Source organism: Triticum aestivum, chromosome 6B (genome assembly GCF_018294505.1).
Source record: "Triticum aestivum cultivar Chinese Spring chromosome 6B, IWGSC CS RefSeq v2.1, whole genome shotgun sequence".
Taxonomy (NCBI): Eukaryota; Viridiplantae; Streptophyta; class Magnoliopsida; order Poales; family Poaceae; genus Triticum; species Triticum aestivum.
In genome coordinates this window covers 132,110,200-132,120,084 of record NC_057810.1, presented here as the reverse complement: position 1 = coordinate 132,120,084, position 9,885 = coordinate 132,110,200, and positions in this window count along the sequence as shown.

Genomic DNA, 9,885 nt, shown 5'->3' with positions numbered 1-9,885 from the left:
CTTATTCCCCACTCACCTTCTTCCCCGTGCTCAGCCCCTCTCCCCCCTCTCTTCCCCTCACAAACCCCTCCTAGATCCTCTCCATTTGCTTCAGATTTCACCGGTGGATCCAGAGCATTTTCATCACCCAAGGTAGCTCTCCCATTTCCCCTCATGTTGATTGGTTGATATCTTTGTTTAGTTTGCATTTGCTCATTTGGTTGCAAACCCTAGCTCATGTGGTCAAATCAATTCATATGATCCATTTAGGTTTATGTTTGTGATTTCCTTATGTATGATGTGCTTAGAACTGCTTGTAGAATAGTTTGTGTACCTAGATCTAGTGCTAGTCTTAGTGTACATAATTGGGGTTGGGTTAGGCTTAATAAAGCAATTAACCTAAGTTACTTTAATAGCAACTGCTCGAAATGTAGGATGGCACCGTTCGTTTTCTTTGAAGCTTCTGTTGAGGTGGCAGCGAACCATGAACGCGAATTGATTGAGGAAAAGATGAACTTGTGGATGGAAGCCATTGATGTGTTGAATGCGGAGTGTAGGGCCTTTTCGCATTATTATTTCAATAATGACCGTTCCGAAAATTTTATCAAAAAAAGGAGAGGCAGATGAACAAGCTCAAGACGGCGGAAAAAATTGTAGGCGTGATCTTGAAATGCAAATTGCATTGTGTGTGACAAGGGGAGAATATGCTGAGATGGACATGGGAAATCATGGTCAGGTCATTGATCGGTTAGTTCGCCAACCATTCTCGTCGGACGAGAAGCAGGCTTCTCATTGGGCATGGGTCAAAGAAAGAAATGATGTTATTTGTTGCAACCCGGGACTGTACGCCACATAGAATTGCATGAGGCTATGTAATCTTTGTCATTTGGACTGTAATGGCATGTACCCTTTGCTTGGTCGTCATTTGAACTACTATGACTTGTACCCTTAACATTTGAACTCATTAAGAACTTGGTGTTGTATGTCATATCAAGTAACCAAGTGTTGTACTCTACTGAATTTATTTTATGTTTTGGTCTATGTCATCTTAAACCCGTATATTCATGTAGGATGGACATTCGATCCATGACTATGAACATAGCGTGTGAGAACGTCATGTCGGAGCGACACCGTTGCTTGAAGAGGGAATGTGAAGCATGGTTGAAAAGTTGTGATGAGGCAAATGCGGCCATGAAGGATTTCAGCAAGTATCACGTTATCGAGGAACCTTCTGATGCTAAGGAGAAAAAAGCTTTCCGAAAGCTTGTGAACAAGAAAGAGAGGATGCTTGATGAGCTGCAGGACCGGGAATATGCTTGCAGACATGCTTTGGCAATTGAGATTGCGTTCACTGCAAGCAAAGAAGAATTCTGTGAGATGGACTTGAGGAAACCCGGCCAGGTTATAGGATGGGCAATCAAACAAGGTGTGTCAGAGAATCTGGCCCGCCGTGCTGCATGGGCCTGGTTCCGTGAAACGAATGGTGTGTTGGGTCATTGGGCAGGATCCACCGACTTTCAACTGAAGTGTAATCAAGCGCGTGTTGAACAAATTGAACGTCTGATAAGTATGAGAAATATGTTACCTATTTAGAAAATGTGTCGTTGAGCTTGAGCTATTAGTTTCAACCGATGTCATCCGAACCAGGTCATGTTTTAATTAGTTTGAACATTGTGTTATTTGTGGATGTAATTAACTATGTTGAGTTGAGTTATGTATGTCCTTGCGAGATGATCATTCTAATATTTGATAGAAGTGGATAGAAGTGGGCATATCATTCTAAAATTCGACAGAAGTGGCAGAACATAGGATTCCTCTATTTTTAACCCTACCGCCACAGGCCCTGGCGGTAGGTTGCTAGACCTTACCGCAATAGGCCATGGCGGTAGGGGGCGGCAAAGTTTTCTGTGATGAGAAAAACCACCACCTTGGTGGTAGGGTTGGACCCTACTACCATAGGCTCTGGCGGTAGGGTTGACCCTACTGCCAAGGTGGCGGTTTTTCTCGTCACAGAAACTTTGCCCCACCCTACCGCCATGGGCTCTGGCGGTAGGGTCATCAACCTACCGCCACAGGTACTGGCGGTAGGGTTTGATCCTACCGCCAAGTGGTCCATTTTCTTTGTCATAGAAACTTTGCCCGCCCTACCGCCATGGGCTCTGGCGGTAGGGTCCAGCAACCTACCGCCAGGACCTGTGGCGGTAGGGTTGAAAACAGAGGGATCCTCTATTTTATCCATCTTCTCAGCGCAACAGTTTTTCTATCCATCTTCTCAGCACAACAGTTTTAAATAAAAATCATGACAAATCACACAGTATGCTGACAAACTAAAGTTCTCACGACACTGTGCAAACATCTCCACACCAAATTCAATACAAATGGCAAATTCATTCACGACAAGTTCACGACACATGGCTTCTTGCCTTAGTACTACATAGTTCATGATAAATTTGGCATGGCTTCATCCAGTTACATGACGAGTCCACCGAAGCGAAGGCTTTACTGAGTCATACGGGGCCATTTCCCCTTCTTGTCACGTGCCTCATCCTCCTCTTGTGCCTTGCGAGCTTTTGCAAGCTTTCTTGCCATCTCCTCCTCACGAGCAAGCTTCGCTTGGCGTGCCCTCTCCTCCTCGCATTGCTTCCGCTCCATCCTCTCTTTCTGACGACGCTCTTCCTCCAAGCCTCTTTGAAACCTTTCTTCGAACAGCCGCTGGCGCCTAAGACAATCTTCATATTGTTGGTTCTAGGTTAGTCCTTCCTCCACGGCTAGTCCTTCCTCCACGGCTGCGCCCCCCTCCAAGGCTAGTCCTTCCTCCACGTCCACTGCCACCTCCAAGGCTAGTCCTCCGTCCATGTGTTTGACTAGTGCCCGTGTTGGTTCTAGGTTTCTTGCATGTCTTAACATTGTGTCCTGTGTCGTTGCATTCTCCACAATTGTTGTTCTCTGGTGCCTCCATGAAATGACCACTACCAAATTGCTTCATTCCGGTGTATCCAGCTAGATCATCCATGTCACTCCGGAATCTCTTCTTTCTTCTTCTTCCCCTCATAGGCACCATGAGTGCGGGATCTGGCACAATGTTTGGCCCAACATACTCAGGCCACTATGAGGCATCAAGGAAAGGATTAAACCGAGGCGCCCACGTCAACCTTGTTCGTTCCAATGTGAACTCGTGCAACCGCACCGTTGTGCCATCGGACACGGGCAAGTTTCTTGCCCGTGTTGCGATCATCAAATGCGAGCAAGGCCAATGATACTTGTGTGGCTTCTCACACTAGCACCAATGGTTTTTGAGGTGCACCTCGTAAGCAACTCCACCATAAGACCTACCGTCCCTTGTTGTCCCACCCGGCTCATCAATTTGATAGATCATTTCGTTTTCATTATATTTGATCACTTGTTGTTTGGAAGACTTGCGCGCTTGATGCAACAACCAATCCTGAACCTTGAATGGATAGTCCATCTTTTCGCCAATCCACTTGGCCGTGCTTTCAGAATGCTTTAGGAAGTACTCGTTGAGATTGATGAAAGTGTACTTGAGTATTACGGTCACCGGCAAGGAATGGACACCCTTCAACACATTGTTGAAGCATTCCACCATGTTGCTTGTCATGTCCCCATATCGCATACCTCCTTCATCGTAAGCGCGTGACCACTTTTCTTTATCCGGCTTGTGCCTAAGCAAGAATTCTCCCCCCCCCTTTGTTCTTCTCCAAAGCCTTGAGGAGTTTATCATATCGGCTTTTGAATGTGACAGTGTTGAATGCAACGCAAACAAGGGTAAGGTATTTGCAAAACTCCTTGCTCTTGCATGCTCGATAAAAGTTTGCAACAAAGTGTCTCATGCACCAACGGTGTTGAAGCTTTGGAAGACCGAGAATATCAACGTCTATTGCTTTGAGAATCCCATGATGGTGATCCGATATAATGCATACCTCTCGCTTGCCTATAACCTTGGTTCTCACATGCCCCATGAACCACTCCCAATTATCATCGTGCTCCGAAGGCACCAAGGCAAATGCCACCGACAACACGTTATCATTTGAAGAGTGGGCCATCGCCACCATCAATGTGCCCTTGTATTTGCCAGTCAAGAATGTACCATCTATAGACAAGACCGGGCGACAATAGGTGAATGCCTCAATGCATTGTCCAAAGCTCCAGAAGGCACGACGAAACACAGCGTCAGTTGACTCCACCCGATGGCGCATTCCCGGGTTTCGATGAGCAACGGCTGCCAACATCTTGGGAAGAATGTTATATGTGGCCTCATAATCACCATGCAACATCCTAATAGCATTTGCCTTCGCCATCCATGCCTTACCATACTTGACCGGGTATCCGAATAGTTCCTCAATCAAAGACATGAGAAACTTGACCTTCATGGTTGGATCATGTGCTATTTGATTCAACAATTTGTATCCTAGATACTCAGACGTGAGTTGATGGTGTCCTTTGCTTCGGTACGCCTTGTCCGGGGGGTACGCACGTGTGAGTGCCAACATGACTCTTCAACACCCATTGCTCGATTTCTTTGATTTTTCTACCGTGAACCATCCATTTGCAACCTTCTTGGTCATATTTGACTATGTACCGAACCTTTTGATTTGAATGACCAACAACAAACGGCCTATGGTTCCTAATGTCATAGTCACACAACCATATTTTGAACTCTACCAAAGAACCAAACTTGATGCCTTTCTTCAAATGTGCATTCTCATCCTTATTTTGTGGTCGAGGATCACTGAATTTGGGGCATGGTGTTGGCTCAGACAACCCGAATCTCAGCCCACCGTCAACAATGGCATTGTCCGCAAGACTCACATCCCTAAACAATGGCGGGCCTCTCTCCTTTCCGGTCACCTTCTTGTAGATTTCATTTTCTTGCACAGTCAACCCATCCTCATCCAATTCTTCCTTCGGACCCTCATCATCCGAGTTATACCCACAGGGTATGGTCCATGTCTTGTTGCCGCACAATGACATCCAAGTTACCAATTGGATTGTAATGGATCTCTTCATTCTCCACGTAAGCATCCTCTTGAGCAACAATAGCATCATCATCAACATGACCACTAGCAGCTTCTTCAACATGAGGAATAGCATCATGACGGAGTACTATGGCGCTAGCATTGATATGATCTTCATTGGGTTGGCTACTTGGTGGTTGGCTAGAACAATTGGGGATATACACCTCGGCACTATTATCATGTATTGGGGAGGATGCATTGCGGTTGAGATCAATTTGCAAGGGAGGAGGAGGATCAACCTTTGTGGCAATGATCTCAAGAGACTTGTCTTGTGATGCGTCTACTTTTTCCTTGTACACATTCCAATGCAATTGGGAGGTGATGGGCATACTCTTTACTCGGGACTTTACTCCCAATCCAACCTCATACCTCCCAATAAGCTTTACCTCGGCATTTGGGTCATTCCAATGTAACACACTTCTCACTTTAACTACAAGATCATCAAAGCTTGGACTTGTGTCAAAAAACATAGGCTCTTCCCCTTCATCGTCATTTCCAAGCATAAATGTCGTCTTGTCCAAATAATGAACACTTATGAGCTTATGCATCTAAGAAATTGGAAATAATATAATCAATCCATATATGTCATCCAACCAACTCAAATGGACAAATAAACTAAATTTTGCACAAATTGGACAAGTAACTACTATTCATACTCAAGTTAACCTAACCATTAACTCTAACCCTAACCATAACCCCCAACATAACCACTATAACCCTAACCCCCAACATAACCACCATAACCCTAACCCTAACCCTAACACTAACCCCTAACATAACCATAACCCTAGTCATAAATGCATCATAAATGTGTCATAAATGCACACAACAAGATCAACACCTAGGGTTTGCAATAAATTGACCAAATCAACACAAAACAAAGATCTCAACCAATCAACATGAGGGGAAGTACCTTGGGTGATGAAAATGCTCCGGATCCACCGGTGAAATCTCAAGCAAATGGAGGGGATCTAGGGGGGTTTGTGAGGGGGGAGAGGGGGAGAGTGGCTGAGCATGGGGAAGAAGGTGAGTGGGGAAGAAGAGTGGTGGTGGGGCCCACAAACCAGCCCCTCCCCACCTTATCCACCACCGAGGACCCTACAGCCAGAGGAGCTGGCAGTAGGCTTCGGTACCCTACCGCCAGAGCCCATGGCGGTAGGACCTTTTCCACGTCAGCACGCGTCGACGGCCATCAGTCGCCATCAAAGGGCCTACCTCCAGAGCTTATGGCGGTAGGGCATGCAAACCAACCGCCAACACCCCTGGCGGTAGGCAAAAGGGTCAGATCCTGAAATATTTTCAAACGGGGGTCAGATCCTGAATTTTTTAGCAAAAAGGGGCAAAACACGAAATTTTGCCACCGACTGCATACAGCCGCCATGCACACGTCCGACTCGATCTAGCTAGATACTAGGATCTGTAGAATATGACTATCGCTGATGCACCTACATACGCGTCACCTGATCTAGAATATGCCCATCCTTCGTTCACGCATGGCCTTTGCATGGGCTGCTGGCATTGAAGGCCTCAACTAATCCACCTATATATATGCGACCTCTTTGCAGCATTGTTCCAATCAGACTGGATAGATAATTACCGAGCGAAATATTGTAGGGCATAGATGAGCTCATACCTATCTCCACCTATGGTGTCTCAACATAGTCGGTCCCAAGCCTGGGTAAAGGAGGAGGGTTGTGATAGGCTTGGCGAGCCAACGTAAAAACTCAGCCACTCTTATGGAGATGAAACCCAAAAGATTTTCGTTGGGGTGTAACCCTCTCAGCGATGCGCCACATCGGAACCTGGGTGTGGTGGAAAATGGGCAAGGGTCGGGCCGTCACCCCCCAGGTGGCGCGTCGTATCTTGATCCGGATAGGATGACAATTGAGTGAGGATCAGGTCGTCGCATCCTTAGTGGCATGCTACATCGGCGCCTAAATGTAGTGGAAAATGAGCAAGGGTCTTCGCATTTGACTCGACGAGTGCGGAGGGTAAGGAAACTAGCCGAGCCTAGGAGGATTTGCTTAGGTAGCTGGAGCATAGGGTCTCTGACAGGGAAGCTTCGAGAGCTAGTTGATGCAGCAGTGAGGAGAGGTGTTGATATCCTTTGCGTCCAAGAAACCAAATGGATAGGACAGAAGGCGAAGGAGGTGGAGGATACCGGCTTCAAGTTGTGGTACACGGGGACGGCTGCAAACAGAAATGGCGTAGGCATCTTGATCAACAAGAGCCTCAAGTATGGAGTGATAGACGTCAAGAGACATGGGGACTGGATTATCCTGGTCAAGCTGGTAATTGAGGACTTGGTTCTCAATGTTATCAGCGCGTATGCCCCGCAAGTAGGCCACAATGAGAACACCAAGAGGGGGTTTTGGGAAGGCCTGGAAGACATGGTTAGGAGTGTACGGATTGGTGAGAAGCTCTTCATAGGAGGAGACCTCAATGGCCACGTGGGTACATCTAACACAGGTTTTGAAGAGGCGCATGGGAGCTTTGGCTATTGCATCAGGAATCAAGGAGGAGAAGATGTCTTAAGCTTTGCTCTAGCCTACAACATGATTGTAGCTGGCACCCTCTTTAGAAAGAGAGAATCACATCTGGTGACTTTTAGTAGTGGACAACACTCTAGCCAGATTGATTTCATCCTCTCAAGAAGAGAAGATAGGTGTCGGTGTCAAAACCAGCGGATCTCGGGTAGGAGGTGCCGAACTGTGCATCTAGGTGGATGGTAACAGGAGACAAGGGACACGATGTTTTTACCCAGGTTCGGGCCCTCTCAATGGAGGTAAAACCCTACTCCTGCTTGATTAATATTGATGATATGGGTAGTACAAGAGTAGATCTACCACGAGATCAGAGAGGCTAAACCCTAGAAGCTAGCCTATGGTATGATTGTTATTCGTCCTACGGACTAAAACTCTCCAGTTTATATAGACACCGGAGAGGGCTAGGGTTACACAGAGTCGGTTACAATGGGAGAAGATCTTCATATCGTATCGCCAAGCTTGCCTTCCACGCCAAGGAAAGTTTCATCTGGACACGGGACGGAGTCTTCAATCTTGTATCTTCATAGTCCGGGAGTCCGGCCAAAGGTCATAGTCCGGCCATCCGAACACCCCCTAATCCAGGACTCTCTCAGTAGCCCCTGAACCAGGCTTCAATGATGACGAGTCCGGCACGCAAGTTGTCTTCGGCATTGCAAGGCGGGTTCCTCCTCCGAATACTTCATAGAAGATGTTGAACACAAGGATAGTGTCCGGCTCTGCAAAATAAGTTTCACATGCCACCATAGAGAGAATAATATTTGCACCAATCTAATCTGCTGACGTATTCCGCAGCGTGACATCACGCCACGACCAGGCTTTCATTCGAATCATTTTACTGTTCCACCTCAGCACGTTTAGCGAGGCGGTTTCCTTGGCACGTCTTGTCAAAGCAGAGATCGTGTCCCCTTATTCCGGGATTCTCATCAATACGGGCATGGGTAACCCAACCGCGCCATTAACCGCGGCGCTTGGGAGATAAGCGAGTTTTATTAGGCCGGTGGGGGTTCGTAGTTTCGGCCGCCCATATAAGGGGATAAGAATCTACCCTTTCCATTTACGCCTTCTTCTTCCTTTGCTTATTCGTCCCTGCGCGCTCGAGCTCCAACGCCCAAGCCCGCACTTCCCACCTCAACCTTCTCCAATCATGTCCGGAGCAGGAGGTAGATGGATGGCCTCCTCCGTCACGGAGGGGCAAATCAAAAAGCTGAGGAAGGCCGGATACTTGTCTGACGACATCACGCACCGGCTTCTAGATGAGGGGCAACTCAACCCCACCCCTAGGCCCCATGAGAGGGTTGTATTTCTCCCCCATTTCCTCCTCGGACTGGGTTTTCCTCTTCACCCATTCGTCCGGGGGCTCATGTTCTACTACGGCCTGGACTTCCACGATCTGGCCTCGAACTTCATCCTCAACATCTCGGCGTTTATCGTCGTGTGCGAGGCCTTCCTCCGCATCCAGCCTCACTTTGGCCTATGGCTGAAGATCTTCAGCGTCAAGCCGAAGGTCGTGGGTGGCCGCCAAGCGGAGTGCGGAGGTGGCATGGTGGGCAAGATAGCCAACGTTACATGGCTCGAGGGCGCCTTCGTAGAGACCATCAAAGGGTGGCAATCGGGGTGGTTCTATATCACCGAGCCGCGTGACCCTGAATGGGCAGCGGCCCCCGAATTCCGATCTGGTATCCCCACACGGCTCACATCTTGGAAAGAGACGGGCCTGTTGTGGGGTAATTCGGCGGAAGTGACCGGACTTCAAACCTGCATCAAAGACCTGATCGGTAGGAAGGTTAAACTCGTCAACGTAGTCCAGGTCATGCTCTTCCGCCGGATTCTCCCGTGTCAACGACGGGCTTTCAGCTTGTGGGAGTTTGACCCGACCCAGCACCAGACTCTGTCCCGGCTCTTCGACACAAAGCATGAGGATGCCTGGAAGGTGCTATTCAAGAGCTCTGAGGTCTCCCCTCCCGTCACCGAGGATCGCGGATTCTGCGCCAAGCGCCAAGCCAGTGCGGTGAGCTTAATTTTCCCTTTACGGGGTATTTGTTTTTCATAGATTTGATTCTATGCGGGATCTAAACCCCCATCTCTTTAACAGGACTAGCAGAAGAAGGTCGGACAGATCAACTGTCCGGCTCCCTTGCCCGAAGACCCAGCGGACGCTCGCTTGATGAAGCTGCTGGTTCCGGCACCTCACGTGGTGCCGGAGAAGAAGGCCAAGAAGAAGGCCACGGGGACTCAAAAGAGTTCCCGGCGCCTGGTGGTGTCGGATTCATCGCCCGACAACCCCGAAGCACCCTCCGCCTATGAGGATGAGGAGGAGGAAGAAGAAG